This window comes from Bos indicus, chromosome 7 (genome assembly GCF_029378745.1).
Source record: "Bos indicus isolate NIAB-ARS_2022 breed Sahiwal x Tharparkar chromosome 7, NIAB-ARS_B.indTharparkar_mat_pri_1.0, whole genome shotgun sequence".
NCBI classification, from domain to species: Eukaryota; Metazoa; Chordata; class Mammalia; order Artiodactyla; family Bovidae; genus Bos; species Bos indicus.
In genome coordinates, this window is record NC_091766.1 from 108336568 (window position 1) to 108358564 (window position 21997).

The 21997-nt window shown below is 42.2% G+C and overlaps 1 long non-coding RNA gene across 2 annotated transcripts in view; it reads right to left on the minus strand.

Annotated features, from left to right (window-relative positions):
• Positions 1-5112: 5112 nt before the first annotated feature.
• The window catches only part of LOC139184239 (uncharacterized), a 36022-nt gene continuing 19137 nt past the window's right edge, over positions 5113-21997 (minus strand). Inside the window, exons 2-3 of one of the 2 annotated variants that reach the window (XR_011567838.1) lie at positions 8712-9607; positions 5113-7679 (exon numbers count right to left, since the gene is read on the minus strand). This is a non-coding gene — a long non-coding RNA (uncharacterized lncRNA). Of the gene's footprint in view, positions 7805-8711; positions 9608-21997 lie in introns of both variants that reach the window. The other variant, XR_011567837.1, reaches the window with a different exon arrangement.

The window sequence follows — 21997 nt, forward strand, 5'->3', positions numbered from 1 at the left end:
CTGGAGAATCTCCATGGATGGAGGAGCCTGGCGGGCTACAGCCCATGGGGTCACAAAGAGTTGGACATGACTGAGTGACTAAGCACAGTACTGAAAATCATGTGTCTTGCCTCCTTCCCGCAAAGATCTGAAGAAATAATTGACCTCTAGGAAATCAGACTTGTCTTTCACTAAGGAGAGAATGGAAATAGCTAGGTAAGCTTTGCTCTTACCTACTAGTGGGATAACTACATTTTGAATCTAACTTCCTACTCCGTTTGCTCCCAGATCCATTGACCTGAGTTTCCTTAACTGCAGTTGCTATTAGTATTCTTCAATGCTAAAGCAGTTGATAGCTGGCTATGCCTTGTGACATTGGGTAAAATCTCTCATCTGCACACTCAGGGACAGTCCTACCAGCTGAGTCTACTTTCCTGTTGTTGTCTGGGGAGGGCTATTTACATGCCCCATGCTAGCCAAATGAAACTAGTTCATACCATATACACTTTATTATGATGCCACTACAGCCTAACTGACTCTGCTATGATTGCTCAGAATCCTTCCCATACCACAGTAGATAGCTCTTATTTTGCCTGCCTAACACACATTTCTTCTTCTGGTAATGATGCCTGGAACTGGCATTGGGGAAGAACCTCCTCTCATTGCACACAATCTTTGTGGGTTCATTAATCAAGGTGTTCATCCCAATTTTGGCTTAGGAGTGGATACATTACTTATGAAAAGCCAGTCAGAGTCTATTTCTCCCTGGAATTTCAATCTTGAGCAGCATAAGAATAAAGCATAGTTAGAGCTATTCATCAAGATAGTATTGTCTATTAAAAAGATTGTCAATCATCCCCTACTTTCTAGAGATCCAGAGCTGCTCTGTTTCACATCCATTCCAACACAAAGTTATTCAGCTTCTCTGTAATTCTATGAGCTAAACCTTTATTCACCTAATAAATTCTCTATCTGCTTAAGTTGGAGACAATTTCTATTGCTTGTAAACAAGGAATACTGATGATCTTTGTAAAGGGAAAAATGGTCCCTCAAAGATGTTCACAAGCTAATCACCAGAACCCATGAATATATTCTGCTACACGGCCAGAAAGTGAAGAAGAACTAAAGAGCCTCTTGATGAAAGTGAAAGAGGAGAGTGAAAAAGTTGGCTTAAAGCTCAACATTCAGAAAACTAAGATCATGGCATCCAGTCCCATCACTTCATGGCAAATAGATGGGGAAACAGTGGAAACAGTGGCTGAATTTATTTTGCTGGGCTCCAAAATCACTGCAGATGGTGACTGCAGCCATGAAACTAAAAGACACTTACTCCTTGGAAGGAAAGTTATGACCAACCTAGATAGCATATTCAAGAGCAGAGACATTACTTTGCCAACAAAGATCCATCTTGTCAAGGCTGTGGTTTTTCCAGTGGTCATGTATGGATGTGAGAATTGCACTATAAAGAAAGCTGAGCACTGAAGAATTGATGCTTTTGAACTGTGGTGTTGGAGAAGACTCTTGAGAGTCCCTTGGACTACAAGGAGATCCAACCAGTCCATCCTAAAGGAGATCAGTCCTGGGTGCTCATTGGAAGGACTGATGCTGAAGCTGAAACTCCAATCCTTTGGCCACCTGATGTGAAGAACTGACTCATTTGAAAAGACCCAGATGCTGGGAAAGATTGAGGGCAGAAGGAGAAGGGGACGACAGAGGACAAGATGGTTGGATGGCATCACCGACTTGATGGACGTGGGTTTGGGTAAACTCCGGGAGTTGGTGATGGACAGGGAGGCCTGGTGTGCTGTGGTTCATGGGGTTGCAAAGAGTCGGACATGACTGAATGACTGAAGTGATCTGAATCACCAGAACCCATGAATATATTCTGCTACACAGCAAGGGGGAATTAGGCTTGCAGATAAAATTAAGATTGCTAATCAGCTGATTTTAAGATGAAGAGACTATTTCAATTGACCCAATGTGATCACACAGCATTAAATGGGGAAGAGGGAAGCAGAAGAATCAGAAAGAGAAGACATCTTGAGAAACACATGATCTGCCATTGCTGGCTTCAGAGATCGAGAGGGACTATAAGCCAATGAATGTGTGCAGCTTCTGGAAGCCAATAGTGAGACATCATGTGCAATACCGACTAGTTCTACAACTGTTCTAAAACAAAGTCTATATTAAAAATGAAATAAGATCACAAAAATAGAGGGAGAGAGAAGCAAAAAGCATTAGGAAAATGGGGAAAGACAGAAACAGGCAATTCCCTAAAAAAGTATAAAAATTGCCCATAAAGGTGTGAAAAGTTGCTCAATTTCATTTATATTATATTGTTGTTGTTGTTCAGTCACTCAGTCAAGTCTGACTCTTTTCGACTCCATGGACTGCAGCACGCCAGGCCTCCCTGTCCATCACCAACTCCCGGAGTTTACCCAAACTCATGTCCGTCAAGTCGGTGATGTCATCCAACCATCTCATCCTCTGTCATCCCCTTCTCCTCCTGCCTTCAATCTTTCCCAGCATCAGTGTCTTTTCTAATGAGTCAGTTCTTCCCATTAGGTGGCCAAAGTATTGGAGTTTCAGCTTCAGCATCAGTCCTTCCAATGAATATTCAGAACTGATTTCCTTTAGAATGGACTGGCTTGATCTCCTTGTAGACCAAGGGACTGAGAAACTCAAATTAAAACATTTCTTATTTTGTTTTTGCAGAATATCTTTCTTCTCTTGGAGACAATGCTCCCTTTTGTGGAAAAGTGTTCTTCCACCCCACTGTATCCCTGCAGTTCTAGTTAACCCAGTCAGTCATAACTACCTGATACATACGAAGCACTCCATTAATGTTAGCTGCTGCTTCTAAGCTGCTTCAGTTGTGTCCGACTCTGTGCGACCCCAAGAGGGCAGCCCACCAGGCTCCCCCGTCCCTGGGATTCTCCAGGCAAGAACACTGGAGTGGTTTTCCATTTCCTTCTGCAAGGAATCAAAGTGAAAAGTGAAAGTGAAATCGCTCAGTCATGTCCGACTCTCAGCGACCCCATGGACTGTAGCCTGCCAGGCCCCTCCGTCCATGGGATGTTCCAGGCAAGAATACTGGGGTGAGGTGATTAATGTCAGCTAGTAAATTGTTATTTGACTTTTGGCAAAATCCATGTTTGAGAAAATTTCCATTCATGGACAGCTTGAAATTGAAACACAGTTCCTTCCTGGGTCTTGGAGATTGGAAGGAGGGTAATTGTGACCACAGTGGGCATTATGGAGGCAGCAACGCATATATCAGGATCCTCTCCTAGGTCAGGCCCAGGATACACCGTTACGTGGAGGGCACTCTGAGTCTGCTCCTCCTTTCTCACTCGGATGCTCGATATCTACCATACTGGCTACCACAGTGACGATTTTGACTTGGTATTAGTTTGACTTCTAGGCCAGACATCGGGAAAGTCTACTAGCCTCTCTCTCTCTCATACACTTGCACGTGGACACACACACATTGTTCACTATGAAACTAAGAGCGATGAAGGTATACGTGGAATCTAGAAAGACGGTACTGATGAACTTATTTTCAGAATAGCAGTGGACATGCTTCCTGGTGGCTTAGACGGTTAAGAATCTGCCCGCAATGCAGGAGACCTGAGTTCAATCCCTGGGTCAGGAAAATCTCCTGGAGAAGGAAATGGCAACCCCACTCCAGTATTCTTGCCTGAAGAATCCCATGGACAGAGGAGCCTGGCGGGCTAGAGTCCCTGGGGTCTCAAAGAACTGAACACAACTCCGAGACTAACAACAGTGGAGATGGAGACAGAGAGAGCAGGCTTACAGACATAGTGGGGGAAGGTGAGAGGGGGCGGACTGAGAGAGTAGAATGGAAGCATGCGTTACCCTGAGTAAAATAGATGGCCAGTGGGAAGTCGCTGTATAACACAGGGAGCTCAACCCAGTGCTCTGTGATACCCGAGAGGGGTGGGCTGAGGTGGGAGTCGGGAGGGAGACTGGAGACGGAGGGGACACAGGTATACCCGTGGCTGGCTCATGCTGATGTGCGGCAGAAAGCAACACAATGCTGTAAAGCAGATTATCCTCCAGTCAAAAGTAAATGAATTTAAAAAAGAGTTATGCGAGGAGGAACGTCTCACTTGAAGGCCTTCCTGTCCCACATTCGCCTATCCCGGCCTCTGAAAAGATGCTCATCTGCAGCATCATCTTTCAGTCGATTGGACCACCTACACAGTGGTGGCTGCTGAAATCCAGCTTGAGATATCACTCATCCCCAGTTCTTTTTTCTTAGCAAACTGTGGTTTCTTTGTTTACAGACCTTGGTGTGGTTTCTAGTATTGCAGCCATAGCTTAGTTTAGGATCAAGTATAAAATCCCCAGATAGATCAGCGCTTGCAAGTGGGTTTAGGGAGAGGCCACTGATAATGGTCAATTTCTACAAGTCCTGTGACACTGACTAAAGGTAAGCTGCCCAGGAGATCTGGAAGGTATCAGAATGTAAATTTATTAGCTTAAAATGAAAAATAACTGTCACAAGAAGTAGAAGACCCACAGTCAGAATGAAGAGTTTTCCCTTCTTACAATCAAGATTATGTGACTAAAAGTTTACCGACACATAAAGATTTTAATAACAGGAATTACATAAATCAAAGGTCTGTTACTAACAGGGTTGATGTGTCCAAAACTCCATGGATATAGTTTTGCCCTAGGGACGGTATTCAAAACGTGATGCCTAAGACCCTGTCTCATTAAGAATCTGTTGAAATGGACATGGCCAATGTTATCCTTGATAACTCTCCTTTGTGTGTGTGGGGAAGGACCCCAAACCACCCTCCATGGCCCTCTTTTTTCTGGGTTTCTTGGCTGATCTGACAGGTAAGGTTATAAACATCATCTGCACTTTATAGTTCTGAAGACGTAGAAAGTTATCCCTTTTGTAGGAGAACCTGTCCATCAAAATATGGTAATTATACTTATTTTACAGTTTGTCTCATAAAGCAATCCATTTCCTTCATTTCTAAGTTCTTGAGGGCCACCTCTATATATACTTCTCTGTTCACATTACATCTAGCTTCTGACAAGCACAGTATTTTCAATTTGTTGCCATATGGAGAAAAACATGTAAGAAACTGACAGATAATAGTTTAGAAATTTATCTTTATCTTATGAAAAGCAATAGACAGGTGCGAAAATGTTGAGTTACAAGTTAAATCAGTTATAAAAGACGTATCCTTAAAATAATCACAGCAGAAGATTTTTCTTAGTCTAAATGGCATGCAGTCCTTTCCGATCATTCATCATGTTTTCTGTAACATAATTGATTTTTAATATTTGATGCGTTCATATCTTATTAACTGTATAATAGCGATCAGCATCAGATGAGGGTAAATTTGTTTCTAGAATGAGTGATTAACGTTAAAACCCTTTTGTGAAGACCATAGTGCGTATTTGAATGAAAGACCGAAACATGTTAACAATACCAAAGGAATTACGTCATCAGCTATAAACTGCTCAGATGCTGCCATCTGCACATTATTCTCCTTTCCTTAAACTATTCATATGAGGTAGTGATACATCTCAATTATTTTTCAAATAGGCAAAGTTTAAAAATTATGAAATGTCATTAACTCATTTGCAGTTTTATGTTTTGACTATTTGCCAAGTTAACTTCCTTTCTCACGTGGCCCTTATTTTAGAGCATTTTTAAAGCTCACAATATGTTAGTTGTATGAAACAGCTTGTCTGCCGGAAGGATTCTGGGAAGGAGCCTACTGTTCCAGCTTGGTTTTGGTTCATATGGGCTAATATTTCAACTGTGGATAGGAGGCAGGCAATGCTGAAGTCAAACGAAGCTCTGCATGCGGATAACAGGGCAACCGGATCTGTATTTAAGCCAGTAACTTCTGCAGTCACTCTCCCCTGGAGCCGTTCTTCGGGGTATTTGTCATGGTTTTGGCCCAGCATATTTGAACCAAAGTCCCAAGCTTCACAGAATTTCTGCTGTATGAGGTCTGCCTCACCAAAGTAAAAGACAGAAAATCCAGTCTCTTTAGCAGTGAAGACATTGGCATACGACCTACGTGCCTTCATCAGTCACTCTGTCGTGTGAAGCTTTGACTGGGAAGTCAACAGCTCAAGGAAGGACGCGCGGGGGTCCTGCTGGGCTGGCGAGTATAATGACTAAGATGAATGGCTTTGAGGGTGGCAGTGGTTGTACGGATGAGTTTCTGGACTGGGACTGGCTTTGCTCTCATCAGTATTTGAGCTTCTGACACCAGTGTACAGAGAGCGTCTGGCGCTGGGAGAGCCCGTGGCAGCTTCGTGGTGGTTTCTTTAGACCATTCTTGTTGGAAGCTTGGCTACAGGTGTGGTTCTTGCCTTTACAATTCTGTAGCTTACAAAGTAGTCTTTTAATAAACTCATTTTCTGTTTAATCCTCAGAGTCAGAGTGTAGAGCTACAAGTAAGAACTCTGATCATAATGTGAAACCTCTAGATATAAATCTGGAAATTTCAGGGGCCCTGATGTGAAGGTAAATTTGAAAATAAAGTTATCATGAAAGAAAGGATGGCCGAGCGGTCAAGAGTTAAAAACAGATTTGATGAGTCCCTGGATCCCACCAGGGGCTTCCCTGGTGGCTCAGAGGTTAAAGCGTCTGCCTCCAATGTGGGAGACCCTGGTTCGATTCCTGGGTTGGGAAGATCCCCTGGAGAAGGAAATGGCCACCCACTTCAGTATTCTTGCCTGGAGAATCCCATGGATGGAGAAGCCTGGTAGGCTACAGTCCATGGGGTTGCAAAGAGTCGGACATGACTGAGTGACTTCACTTTCACTTGGATCCGACCTTTCCTGAAGCTAATATGAATACCTACACGTGAAAATTGTGAAAATTGCTCAGTCGTGTCCAACTCTTTGTGACCCCATGGATTGCAGCCTTCCAGGCTCCACTGTCCTTTGAATTCTCCAGGCAAGAACACTGGAGTGGGTGGCCATTTCCTTCTCCAATGAATACCTATGGAAGTAGATAAATCCTTTTTTTTTTTTTCTTTTTGCAAAAATCATTTTGGATTGGATTATTTGTCGTTGAAGCTGAATGCATTCTGATTAATACAGGTTCTTGATTAATATGTATATTTGTGGCAGGAGTGTCAAAGAATTTATGGGCGCTTTAAGACAAGCACATTGTTACAGCTCATAGTGACAGACTTGGGGTTCAGATCTAGGAAGTGTGACTCTTACCTACTGTGTCAAAAGGAACCTATTAATCGGAATATGATACATATGCTGCTGTTACTTAGTCACTAAGTCACGTCCAGCTCTTTGTGACCCCATGGACTGTGGCCTCCCAGACTCAACCATCCATGGACTTCTCCAGGCAAAAAGACTGGAGTGGGTGGCCATGTCCTCCTCCAGGGACCCAGGGATTGAACTCACATTTCCTGCTTTGCAGGCAGATTCTTTACGACCCAAGCCACCAGGGAATCCCATGATACATACATACATGCTCACAATTATAGACATTAAAACGGATACAGGGCCTCCCTGGTGATCCAGTGGCTAAGAATCTGCCTGCCAAAGCGGGGACGTACGTTCCATCCCCGGTTCAGGAAGATCCCGCATACCGTGGGGCAACTCAGCCTGTGTTCCACGCCTACTGAGCCCCAGCTGGTGCAACTCCTGCAGCCCGTGCACGCGGAGCCTGTGCTCTGCAACAAGAGAAGCTGCCTCATAAGAAGCCCATGCACTTCGGCAGAGTAGCCCCTGCTCACCTCAACTAGGGAAACCCCGCAAGATGCGATGAAGACCCAGTGCAGCCAAAAATAAAACAAAACTGAAAAAAAAAAAAATAGACAGCAGTGATTAAAAATTTTTCTTTTTAGCAGCAGAATCTTTTAAACAGAAAAGCTTTTTTTTTTTTTTTTTAAAGTAAAGCATGTGTTTGAAAGCCTGCTATTGATGAAGGTTGGATTCGGGATGGGGTCAGGGTGTGGACGCCCTCTGTCCACTTGGCCACAGTCCAAACCCTGGAAACCCCTGAGGAACCTCAGGAAAAGCGCTGGGCCTCCTCAGAGCACCAGCGTGAAACTGGCTGTTTATACATGTGAGATTCAGGGATGTATGAGGGTGTTCAACATGCAGTGTTGGTGAGAAAAGCAAATTAAAACAAGCAACCCCACCTGCATATGAAAAAAATACATAGGAACACACATGAAAATATTCATGGACTGATGGGTTTGAAAGTGGTTTTAATTTTTAAATTTTTATTTATCTGAATTTATTAAGATTATCTTTGTATGGAGGACATCAAGGGTTTTATTTTTTGTTGTTGTTAAATTCAACATTTCTAAGCTGACTTTCCCTTAAAAAGCCCTGATCTCACTACTTTAAAATTATGTATTGACAACGTCGGATGCCGAATCAAATTAATTTTTCAAAGTTAACGGAAAACTGAGAAACGTAGTCAGTTTTCTCTATGTCTATGATAACTGAGAAATTACGCATTTAGCATATATTTAGCAGCAAGCTGACACTCAGGAGTATTTCAATACTGAACTGAACTTAGAATTCTCGGTTCTTCCCTTTCAGTCTATTGAATAGAAACCCCAAAATGGCTTCATAGCTTTTGAACTAGCCAAGGAATATTTGTCCTTTTCAAAAACATGGCCTTTGAATAGACACCTTGGCTTTTAGATGCAAATCGATAATTTACTTGATACAGAGACCTCATCCCCTCTCACCTCCTCTCCTATCAATGCCCTTTGCAATCTCGCTGAGCTGGATGTTCAGGCCTAGTCACTGGATCGGCTCTGGCTCAGTGCAAAATTAGCCTCCGTGTGGCTAGCATCCTTCTAAATGCATCTGCGTGAAGAAGAGAAATCGTTATTGGTCCTTTATTAGCACCACTAAAGATTTTGCCTTTTCAATTAAAAACTGCACTTTTTTAAGTCATTGAAATAGATAGACTGAGAAATTAAAATTCTATTTTGTTATGCCCTCCAATACATGACATCATTTGTACATTTAAAGACAGCTGTCATGAGAAAAATCATGGTTTTTTTGGGGAATTGTAAGGGGTCTTGGAAATCATATGGACTTGTTTTGCTGGTAAAGAAACATACCCTGCAAAGGCTGTGACTTGTCAGCGTTACACAGTACAAGTAGGATGTAGAATCCAGCCCTCCTTACCTTGGCAATCATGTCATACTACTTGTTATGAAAGAGCTTCCTCAAAACTTCCAAATGGGCTTGAGACCTCTGGCATTTCCATCTGATGATTTTCTTTTTCTTATGGGAACATGGAATTCACAGGGAATGAAGGCAGTATGAAATGTTCAATCTATTATTTGTTATTAACAATGTAAATTGTTAATTCTTTCTCATTGCAATAAGAAGAAATTTAACCCAAACAGAGGTAAGTCCAAGTTTAGGAGACTTCTACAGCAACTCTATGACAGCATTCTATTTAAAGAAGCAATTTCATTTTATATGATTCTCTTACCAGTTCTGTGACATTAGCACAGAGGAGGATGACAGGGTCCAGAGAAACGAAGCAATAGGACTTGGTCATAGTGCTGACTCTGCTCGGGGACCTGCTCCTCAGGCTCTCAATCATTGCTGATGCAGCTAGAGGGATCTTACAGACATGGAGACAATCAGTTAAAAAAATCCAGATTAAACAACAGAGAAGGCAAGGCTTGGAGGATCTGAGGGAACAGTACTGAAACATGTACATTGCCATATGTGAAATAGATGGCCAGTCCAAGTTTGATGCCTGAAGCAGGGCGCCCAAAGCCGTCAGTCCGGGACAACCCAGAGGGGTCGGGTGGGGAGGGAGGAGGGAGTGGGGTTCAGGATGGGGAACACCCATATGCCCGTGGCTGAGTCAGGTGGATGCATGACTAAATCCATCACAAAACTGTAATTATCCCCCAATTAAATAAATTAAGTTTTTAAAAAAGATTAAACAACTGGAAGTATTCAGTTAAAGACAAAATTCCCATGACCAGTTCGATCCCTGGTTGGGAAGATCAGCTGGAGAAGGGATAGGCTACCCACTCCAGAATTCTTGGGCTTCCATTGTGGCTCAGCTGGTAAAGAATCTGCCTGCAATGCAGGAGACCTGGGTTCGATCCCTGGGTTGGGAAGATCCCCTGGAGAAGGGAAAGGCTGCCCACTCCAGTATTCTGGCCTGGAGAATCCCATGGACTTTATAGACCATGGCGTTGCAAAGAGTCAGACACGACTGAGAAACTTTCACCTTCACTTCACCTTCACGCAGTCAAAATACTGTCCTCACAGAGGCAGAGATACTGAATGGCTTCTTTTCATTTTGGCTTTTGGACATGAATTTGTAACTTTGGGAGACTGTTCTATTCTCTCAGCTGAAAGAAAGCAACTGGACTTTGACATGCCCTTACGGTTGATAGACTTAAAAAGCCGTACAATTAACAATGAAGGTCTTCCCCTCTGGTGAAGTATACTTTAAGGTTCTGCTGCAAAATCTTCTATAGCGTATGGAGAGAGGCTCATAGACTCTGCAAAGCTGTGACAAGCTCCCCACACACCGAGGTGACCTAAAGCAGGGTGCTATGTTGACAGTGACCAGCAGATTGAGACACTAGTTCACCAGTTAGAACATTCAAGTGGTTTCCCTTTTATCCATTCAATTTTCTCACAGATCCAGTTCTTATCGGTTCTGTTTAATTTCATTCAGGTTGTATAATTTGCATGGATGATTTAGCAAAATAATTCCTCATTTTCTGTTAAAAATGCCTTTTATGATATTCATCCTTTCAATCAATATTCACAACAAATATTTATTGTTAGACATTGAGCTGATCACTATTTGCAAATTTTGTCCCTCTTTTATCTGTATTTCTTTCTATATGCTCTTCCCTCCATCTAGAAATATCTTTGCACATGTCCGACTCTTTGGAAACCCCAAGGACTGTAGCCTGCCAGGCTCCTCTGTCTAGCAAGAGGGGATTCTTCAGGCAAGAACACTGTAAGTGGGTTGCCATTTCCTCCTCCAGGGGATCTTCCTGACCCAGGGATTCTTTTTCTTTTCTAGCTAAATCCTCCTTATCCTGCAGACTCAGCTCTTCTGAAAAGGCTTTCTTAGTCCACAAATTACTTTGATGCCAATACTTTCATTTACACCCAAATGGGTACAGATAATCTTCACTGAAGAAGAATACAGCGTGTGAACACAGAAGTGGTTTGTAATAGACATGCAAGGGGAGCCAAATGGGTACAGATAATCTTCACTGGAGAAGAATACAGCGTATGAACACAGAAGTGGTTTGTAATAGACATGCAAGGGGAGCCATGCCTGCAGGTGAGAACAAAAGAGTAGCCAGAGAGAGAGGGGAAACCAGGAAAGACGCCAAGGACCACTGTTTCCAGACAGAGGCTACTGAGGCTTGCCCACTGCTGCAGAGAAGACAAGTCAACCAAGAAGTGAAAACTTTGGTTGGTTTGTATTCGTATCTGCTTCAGTGCACGTAGTGGTACAGTGGTAAAGAATCCACCTGCCAAAGCAGGAGACGCAGGAGACTCGAATTGGATCCCTGGGTTGGGAAGATCTTCCATAGAAGGAAATGGTAACCCACTCCAGTATTCTTGCCTGGAGAAACCCATGGACAGAGGAAGCTGGCAGGGTACCGTCCATGGGGTTGCGAAATAGTCAGGCTGATTTGAGCGACTAAATAAAAGAGCAACAATGCATATACAGCACACTGGAATGACTCATAAAATCTAGGAACAGTAGTTGCCTACAGAGGACAGCAGGCTCTTGGCAGATGAGGAATATGGACAGAAGGTTGACTGTTACATTTTGCATACCTTCTAAAGTTATTGAGTTTTAAATTATGTTAATGTAATACATACTCAATATATTAAATTAACGTCTGCCTCCAATGTGGGAGACCTGGGTTCAATCCCTGGGTTGGGAAGATCCCCTGGAGAAGGAAAGGTAACCCACTCCACTATTCTTGCCTGGAGAATCCCGAGTACAGTCCACAGGGCCACAAAGAGTTGGACACGACTGAGCAACTTCACTTACTTACTTAGTTTAATTGTAACTCATTAATGTTCATAACAAATTAGCAAAATATACAAACTTCTAAAATTTTTATGTGAAATTAAAATTGAGTTGAATGGGTCAAATGATCTAATCAACATTTGCATGAAATTTGTACAATAAATCCTTTTGCATTTGCTAATTATACTGCTTTGGAAAATAGAGGATACTTTCCAATCCATTTGAATTAAAAATCAAAATATACTAAAATTGTATAAGGCATTTTCTTATTTCACAAAACTTCTGGAATCCTTTAAAGGAAGTGAAATGCACCAGAAATACAAGATTTATGTATAACTAATGAAGGATAATGGAGAAGGCAATGGCACCGCACTCCAGTACTCTTGCCTGGAAAATCCCATGGACGGAGGAGCCTGGTAGGCTGCAGTCCATGGGGTCGCTAAGAGTCAGACACAACTGAGCGACTTCCGTTTCACCTTTCACTCATTGGAGAAGGAAATGGCAACCCACTCCAGTGTTCTTGCCTGAGAATCCCAGGGACGGGGGAGCCTGGTGGGCTGCCGTCTATGGGGTCGCACAGAGTCGGACACAACTGACGTGACGCAGCAGCAGCAGCAGCAATGAAGGATAAAATCTTTGTGTTCGTCATGAGGTTTATCTAAGAATGAAGAATGTTTAAAAAAACAACTTTCCTTTGGGGAAATGAAATAATGAAAATGACAGAATAATTCCACTTGCCAAAGAATGTTTGTCAAAGTATTAGCATCCAAAATATGCCACCAGATAGGCGAGAACTTTTTTATGAAACGTGAAACACATATAAACAAGGACTCTATCATTATGGGTTTTTAGTGCTGTCTGTAAAGATACTTGTTTAATGTATTGATTATATATTATAATCTCTGTGTATTAAGCTTTCACATCTCTATGCCATTTGCTGTCATTGCTTTTCTCGTTCTGTATCATACCCCCTGTGTGGGATCATGGAGTAAAATCTAACCTGTCAGACCCTGCATTCTGGGCTGATTTGTAGCTAAACAAGAGGTTGCTTTTCACTGTTTTTAGCTGAGCAGCCTGAAATAAATTCCAATTTATTTGTAACTCAATTAAAATTAATTAGAATTAAGAAATACCCTGAAGTTAAATAAAAATGATAATACCCATTCTTTTTAAAAAATACGTAAAATACTTATGTACCAAGTTTTATAAAACTTCCAAAAGAATTTTCCAAGAACTTACTTTAAACATTTGTTAACTTTAAAAAAATAAAACATTCCTCCAATGGTTAAATTTCACATTTTTACCTAAGAGAAATCCTTAGGATGTGTATTATATATCAATTTAATAAGCTTAAAAGATTATAAAGGGACATACTCCATCCTTAGAGTAGATTTTGAAGACTAGCAGCCACATATGAGTGCTTTAAGAGAAAAATGGCAGTAACCCAACATTTGATCCATTCTCTATTCTAAGCACGATTAGTGCTATAACACTGTGTGTGTAAAACTTGCTCAGTCATATCTGACCCTTTGCGGCCCCACGGACTGTAGCCTGCCAGACTCCTCTGTCCATGGGATTCTCTAGGCAAGAAGACTAGAGTGGATAGCTTTCCCTTCTCCAGGGGATCTTCCCAGGGATCAAACCCAGGTCTCCCTCATTGCAGGCGGATTCTTTACTGTCTGAGCCACCAGAGAAGCCCAATATAACATTATAATTTATACTTTATTAACCATTAGGAGAAAATAAACTGATTTCCATAATTTTTCTTTTTAAGATTAAGTCCCAATCAAATAATTTTTTCCACTATTTATACCAAAAATTTGTTTCTCTGATTAGGACACTTAGAACAGGCTAGGTTATCTTGCAGTGGCAAATTAATCCTGAAATCCCCATAAACACGACAAAAGTTTATTTCCTGTTCATAATGCAAGAATAATACTATCTGCTGTGTTGTGACTCAGGCAGTTCCCCTCTTGTGGTTTTGTCATCTCAATAGGTGGCCTTGAGTGCTGTGTCAGAGGCACCGTCCACCCCAGTTACGGGCTGGTGGCCAGCATGGGCTGCATGGCCACAGCTGACCACAAGGAGCTGTAAGATGCTATGTTCTGCCATGTTCAGGAGAGAGAACCAAATAGATCGGGTGAACACAAAGCATTGCCTTTGCCACAGTTTTAAGTATAAACCCTTTGAAAGTACTTTTTCTAGTACCGAATACTCTTGGAAAAGGAGAAGCTGCATGATTGAAACCAAATTAGAGCCATTCCTCCTCTCTATTCCTTGTGCTTATGATGCAAATGTTTCAACTAAACATGTCCTCACGTATAACTGACGCTCCAACCCTGGGATTTATGAACATCCCCGGTGTCTTATTGCCTTCAAGATTTAATGTCATAATTCGTTTTATTTTAATTGGATATGGGACTGCAGATGTAAGAGTATATCAGTTTTTAGTATTGTCAAGCAGAGAGCATCTCTCATCGTGACTTTAGGGAAGGTTTTAAAAATATTACCATCAAAAATGGTTTGCATACCTCTGATAATAAATATGGCCTTAAAAGTTTTATTGCATTAAGCATTTGATGGAGTTGAGAACCTACATTAACAGAAATGAAATTATATCTAATAAAAATACTCTATAAATGTCACAGAGATAAATGAGGTGTTTTTATAACCCCAAATTCTCTTTCATCTGGGAGCATTTTTAACCTAAAATAAGAGCCCAAATTTCCCCAAAGTTTATGGTTTCAGGCTATTTTGAGTTTCACCAGAATGAGTATTTTTTTTAAACAAAAGTTTCTCTTCCAAACTTTGAAGTGCAGTCAAAGAATGTTGAAATATTTGCTGTTGGCTTGCTTTATTAATGTGAAGACATCCTGAGTACAGAAGAGAATCAATGGCCATATATCTAGCACACCTAGACTTTTCCTTGCCACACAGGGCACTTGGAACAGACCATATAGCTGTCATTTGAGGTCTGTGGGTTGACCTACTGGGTACAACATGAGGGTTATATATGGTAGCTGGCCTGGCAGGTCTGAGCACTGGTGTAATATTTATGAGTTTCAGCATGGTTCCTGGACCCTTTATAGTCTCAAATAAGTAACAAGTGAAAGTCTGAAAAGTAACTTCATTGTTGGAAGTGAGGCAAACTTACTTTAGCCAAAATAATAAATAAATAGGAAAACAAAGAAGCAAGGAAATAAAGCTTTAAAAATTTCCGTATAAGAGATTTCTTATCTCACATTGCCATTAACAACACTGATGGCAAAATCTAACTATAATGAGAAACATGGGAAAAAAGGACATTTTGAATTTTTAGCTCCCGTTGACTCAGAAATAGCCAAAAGATAAAGATTTCTGTTTGTTAATTCCTGATGGAAGCCTTAGTTGCCAAGTCATAACTTGGATCACCCAACTAAAAGGAATTTTTACAGAGAAGAGGGAAAAAACTCAGAGAAACTAGCTTTCTTCTGTAAGAAAGTAGTTTTCTTCTTCCTAGTCTCAAAACATAGGCAGAAGAGATATTTTTGCAATGTACTAAAATATAATTGTATAATTGGGCTTCCTTTGTAGCTCAGTCAGTAAAGAATCTGCCTGCAGTGCAGGAGACCCGGGTTCGATCCCTGGGTTGGGAAGATCCCCTGGAGTAGGAAATGGCAGCCCACTCCAGTATTCTTGCCTGGGAAATCCATGGGCAGAGGAGCCTGGTGGGCTATGGTCCATGGGGTCACAAAGAGCTGAACACGACTGAGTGACTGATTACACATACACATGCATACATAACCATATATCTAAACTGGCAGTTTAGTAAGCATTTTTATTATTTAGCAGTCTTCCAAAACTGTGAATTAAATAACTCTGAGACATTATAAAAACTAAAATACCTCCTTTACCCAGATAAAGCCTTTTCATTTGATAATCTAGGGTCCTGATAATATGCCTTAGTCAGGGTTGTTCTGTAGACACCCTTGCAGGGAGCAAGCCCCTCGGTGGCTTGAGTGGAGCTCAGGCCCGGCTTTGACATCTGTGGAGTGTTGTACCTGAAGAGAATGACTCTGGCTGATCAATAATGTGGTGAGTAGGATAAATGCCACGAGACCAGACGTTTTGGAAGGAATGAACTCATCCGTTCACTCTTTCTTTCTTTCATCCATTCAAGAATATCTACTGAAAGCCTATTTTGCACAGACTTGGGTATAAGTAAGACCTAGTTCTTGCCTTTCAGATGGTTACAACTTAGAAGGACGAAAAGTGACCAGTGCAAAGCAAAGGGGGCAAGCAATCTGAAGGAATGAGCGGAGTTAGGATCCACGGTGAGAAAATCGGTAAGTTTCAAGAACTCAAGCAAGGATGGTGAGGTGGAGAGGGTTTTGTAGCCAAGGAGCCCCCTCAGGAGAGGTTCTGAGAGCTGATCCGTCATGACTCCTTGAGTGAAGTTTTCAGCCCAGCACTCCTGGCCACTTCCAACTTTATCCTTCGTTGTACCAGGGGCAATAGACAACTTTAATTTTGTTGCTTGATTTTTCCCCTCGAAGCTCTGTCTTATTCATCTTCGCATCGGCATCACGCAGTGCAGTATGTTTGGGATTTGGATTGCAGGTTATTTCATCTACAATCTAAATTGACATGGAACTAGAGGTTGCTTGGACTTTGAGGGTATGTCAGCTGTGAAAGCAGTTGAAATAATTAGGTTGCCTCCACATAGATTAATGATAACTAGGATACATTTTCTTCTACCCCATAGTACGTGGCACAGTGCTCTGCAAGGGTATAACTTTTGTTAAATATGCACACAGTTACTTGCTATTTAGACCTGCTAAGCCCAGTACCTGAGCTCACTTTACTTGGCAGCTGATGGTTGCTCTTCAAAGTAGATGCGAAGGATGTGAAAAAAGGGCGGCAGGAAACACACCACTGGCTCTTACGCACATACAGAAATGCTCAGTCTTTTTCATAATAAACATGGAATGAAAACCATGTTGAGATGTCAATTTCCCTCCAATCATTGGCAAACGCTGGGAAACTTATTAACACTACTTTTAAGAACATGCGAGTATAAAACTAGTACAAACTAGAACAGCAGTTTCTGGAAGGCAGTTTGACAATATCAGAATTGCAAATATATGTACCCTTTAACTAAGCAATTCTATTTCTAAGGATATTAGTATCGGTATTCTCATATGTGGAAAAAGATGCGTCAGCAAACGATGAGTCAGTTATTCAATACATTAGTGTCTGTAAGAGGAAAACATTGGAAACAATCTAAATATGTAGTCAGCAGGTGTCTGGTTCAGTAAATAATGGCGTAAGGTACAGTGAAATATTACTTTTTTTATTGGTGTAATAATTACCAAGATATGCTATGGGGAGATAAGAAAGGTATAGAACAATGTTGTAATTACGCTATTCTATATGTAAAATAAGGGGAAAATAATGTCTGATACTTGTATATGCAGAGGATATCTCTGGACGATGACAGAAGAAAGTAGTAAGGTTGATTGCCCTTGAGGTGGGAAGCTGGGTGGCTGAGAGGCAGGAGTGGGAAAGACAGTTTTCACCGCGTGTTCTTTCACATTTTTTAAATGTCGAATCTCATGACTACATGGCCTACACAAAAGTAAATAACAATAAACAGGAGGCTACAATTCCTGGCCAGGAGATGCGGTTGCCATGGTCACCTGCTGCAGCCGTCACATTGCTGTGGTCACCTAGAGTGACACTGGCTGGTCCTTTCCAACAGCTCTTTTAGGTCAGTGTTTTTAAAACTGTTAGTTGGAAAGTGGGCTATGAGATCAATTTAGTGGGCCCAACTAGCACTCAAAAATAGAAAAAGAAATAGAATGTAGAATGACAGAATAAAAAACTTCAGACTTCATAAGCAGCAGCAAAGATAAGTCCTATTTTGTGATCTTTGTTTTCTTTTATCTGTATATGTTTGTATGAGTGTGTGTGTGTGTTCTGTATATGTGGTCTGATATAACATACCTTTCTTCCTCTGTTCAAAAATGTTACAAAGCCACCATCCTCAGAGGTGACCTTTTTGTAGCTAGTTTAGATTTCCAGTTCTTCCTGAGCAACCACTATGCTTGCAGAGAAGTTCCCCCCGGTGGGGCAGGATTCTCAGACCACGGGTGTGGGCTCCGCAGCCGCACAGGCTGGTCCCTCTGTCCGAGTCTCCATCACTGCTGTACACAGGTCTGTTGCCAGGCTGTGTGTCTGCTCACAGGGAAGCACATCTGCTTTCTTTAGCAGAGCACACCCCACCTCACGAAACGCCGAGCCATCAGCAGGGCTGTTTGGAGTCTACACGGGGTAACTGGGACCGAGATCCAACCTGGAGTTCTTCGTGGAACCTGAGACGGTGACCCTGAAACAACTTCCCATCTCAGAGTGACCCCAGTGCCGCCGCACTCAGCAAGGCGCTTCTCTCCACCTCTGCTCGCTCCGGTCTGGTTTCCTTCAAGTCCATGCCCAGAACTACTTCTTCTTCCAAGGGACGGTCTGAATCCCCTCAGTCTAAGGCAGTTTCTCATGTAGCTGCCATGCTCTCTTGATGGCAAGTGAATGAAACAGCGGTGTTAAAGAGGGGGAATTAGCTTAGTTAACTGAGAGGTTTAAGAACAGGTTAGGTGCGCAGGCTAAAAAGATACCATCAGGACTCAGTCTCTCAGTCTCTGCCCCTTCCACCCCCTGCTTTCCTCTGTTTTTGCTTAATTCTTAAGTAGACCCTGCTTTCATGGTGGTGAAATGTCTTTTAGGAGATCAATGGTTTTATCCAACAAGTTGAATTCCTAAAGGAGGAGAAGTCCATTTTTTTTCATGACCCGCCATGTGTCCCAGAGATGTGGGTCCGATCCCTGGATCAGGAAGATCCCCTGAAGAGGGAAGTGACAACCCACTCCATATTCTTGCGTGGAAAATCGCATGGACGGAGGAGCCTGGTGAGCTACAGTCCATGGGGTCGCAAAGAGTCGGACACGACTGAGCGGCCTAGCACACGCGCACACGCACACACACACACACACACACACGCACCCCCAAGCGTTCCAAGAGTGTGTCTCACTGGCCTAACTCGAGCCATGTGCCCAACACTAAGTTAGTCGTTGCAGCTATGAGATTAGAACCCACTGATTGGCCAATCGAAGATCACTACTCAGCCTGGAGACCAGCCAGCCCAGTTGTGGAGAGCAGCTACACAGAGTTTGGAAAAAGGATGGTTCCTCAAATATACGTCACACTTGCTGTCACCTGAAGGAGAAGACTGACAAGACAGGCAGGAACAATCCATGTCCTTGTCAAACTGGAACCTGTGCAGTGAGAACCCAGCCTCCTAAGCATGCTTTTCTGTGTTAATGCCTTTCCTATGTGAGAACGAATCATTTAAGATAAAAACGTCAGGGAGGTGAGATTAACATTTCAGTTATTATTGAGCCGAATAAGTTATCTCATTCAATTGTTTTTCATATTTCAGGTTTCTCCATGAAGTGTTTTCCCTTAGGATTCTATTTAGATTCCCCCACTGACCCATCTATATGAAGAACTGAATAATTCATCAGCTTATAAAATCTATATCAGTTATAAAAATATTGAATTTATTGGTTTTTTCCCCCCTGTTAATTCTGTTCAAATATTTTAATCACAATTGAAATTTAAAATTTATAAAAGAAGACCAAAGCTCACTTTGAGGAGCATATATCTCACTTCTGCTTTTGCTCATTCCTTCTCAGGAAACAGAAAATGTTTCTAAAGAGAAACATCTTAACACATCTGGTGTAATTTTCTAGATATCCAGTTTAAGCCAAAAAAAAAAAGTGGTATCATCTGTTTTTTCTTTATACGTTTTGAAACATGAGTCTCTGAAAGCTATTTCCCAACATATGTCAATTTAACATCTGCCAGTTCCTAACTGATCGCCAGAAACAGCCGCACTGGCAGCCCCGCAATGGTGCCGAGGCACTTCCATTGGAACAGTCTTCACTTTGGAGTTGTCAGCAGCTTCTTTCCTCCAGGGGAAGCCTACTTCCTTAACGTGAAGGAGACATGTGATTGGAAGCACAGAGCAGGAGGAATAACTAGCGTGACGCATTATAGTTCTGTGGGGGTACAGCAGAGAAAGGCTTCAAAAAGAAGTACTAGACGAGAAAGTCCATATCACAGGTTACGGGTTAAACAGCCTCTGGCAAAGCATGCTGCACTATGCCACATCTTAATTTCTCCTTGTTATTCAACATCAAGAGGGTTTGCAAGCGGAATTAAGATGTGTTAACCATATTTAACGGTACCCAACCATGTCCAAAACTTCTCTTACATTTTTTCTCCTTTTTAATCCTTTGATGGAATTTAATGTGCATCAGTGAGCTTCCATCTCTGTCTGGGAATTCATAACAGAAAGATATTTTGACATTTGTTTTGAAAGAGGGAGCCTAAGGGTCAGTCCTGGGAGAGATCAGTACTTTTACCTGCTCCAAGATAGTCTGGGGCTGAATCTAGCAGCTCGGCCACGTGCAGACCCAGCAGTTCAGGGCCTCCCAGTGAGCGCCGTCATTGTTCTGTTTAGCACGCGTTCCCCACCCGCATAACCTCACCGCACTCGGTCTCACTGGACTCGAAAGGAGAGGTGCCACTGTGGGCTCGTCAAGGTCACGGCTGTCTGTGTTTCAGTACTGCCATATTCTAAGGGTCAAAGTCAGTGCTTACACAGTCCGTGTAGAATGAATGGATCAATCCCGTCCTGAAATTCTGAGATCCAACACTTTCTTCTAGAGTCTTCAAATTCAGGCATCTTGAATAGTCTTACATAAATCATAACACCATAACGTTGACTTTGATAAAGAAGAAGTAAGTTCTAAGGCTTGGATTTCCACAGGAAAACTTCGATGAGACATTCTCTCTAAATAAATTTGGGAGCTCACATGTAATCCCCACCAAATACCACTTACAGTAGAGGCCACTCAAAAACATTTCAGTAAACATACTGGTTTTGAATATAAGTGTGGGGGTTGTCGAAAGAGAAGGAGCTTTGGTGACTGATGGAGTTGAAATTCTGGATTCACTCCTTACAAAGTTATTTAACCTAGATTTCCCTATCTTCAAAATGGGCAGAACAATACTACCATGCAAGGCTGTTGTAATAAATTGAGCACAATAATAAAAACATGCTTAGTCAAGTGCATGGTATTTGTGGTAACTCGCAGACAGCTTATTAAAAATCAAAGTCATCATTTTGTTGACAAAGGTCTGTCTAGTCAAGGCTATGGTTTTTCCAGCAGTCATGTATGGATGTGAGAGATGGACTATAAAGAAGGCTGAGTGCTGAAGAATTGATGCTTTTGAACTGTGGTGTTGGAGAAGACTCTTGAGAGTCCCTTGGACTGCAAGGAGATCCAACCAGTCCACCCTAATGGAAATCAGTCTTGGGTGTTCATTGGAAGGACTGATGCTGAAGCTGAAACTCCAATACTTTGGTCACCTGATGCAAAGAACTGACTCACTGGAAAAGACCCCGTTCCAGGGTCAGAATATATAAATGTTACATATAAGCCCAAACTTTATAATTTAGTAAGTTAAAGACAAACTCAGCCCAGTGCTATGCTCATCGGTGTTGCAGAATGGCAGATGGTGTTCCTTTTTCCATCATATCTTCAGCAGGAGGACCTAACTAATGGGAGATGGCTAGTAAAAGTCATGCCATGAGACTGGTGTGGCTGCCCGAGGCAGCATTAATGGTGGTGGGAGAAGAGGCGTGCTTGTAATTCAAACCATGCCTTCCCTGCTGGAACGACATCTCCCCAGTCTAGGACGTATCGTGCTACACATAGAAGTTTGTGTTTGCGTTTTGTAAATCACAGCAGAGGCTGAGCGGAGCAGTCTCATGTTGTCTCCTAATGTGATGCCGAAGCGGGTCTCCAAGGGAGCCCTCCCTGCCTCTCCCCCTTCATTTCTCCTTTCCTCCTGAAGACTTGCCAGGCACCTTGCGTATAA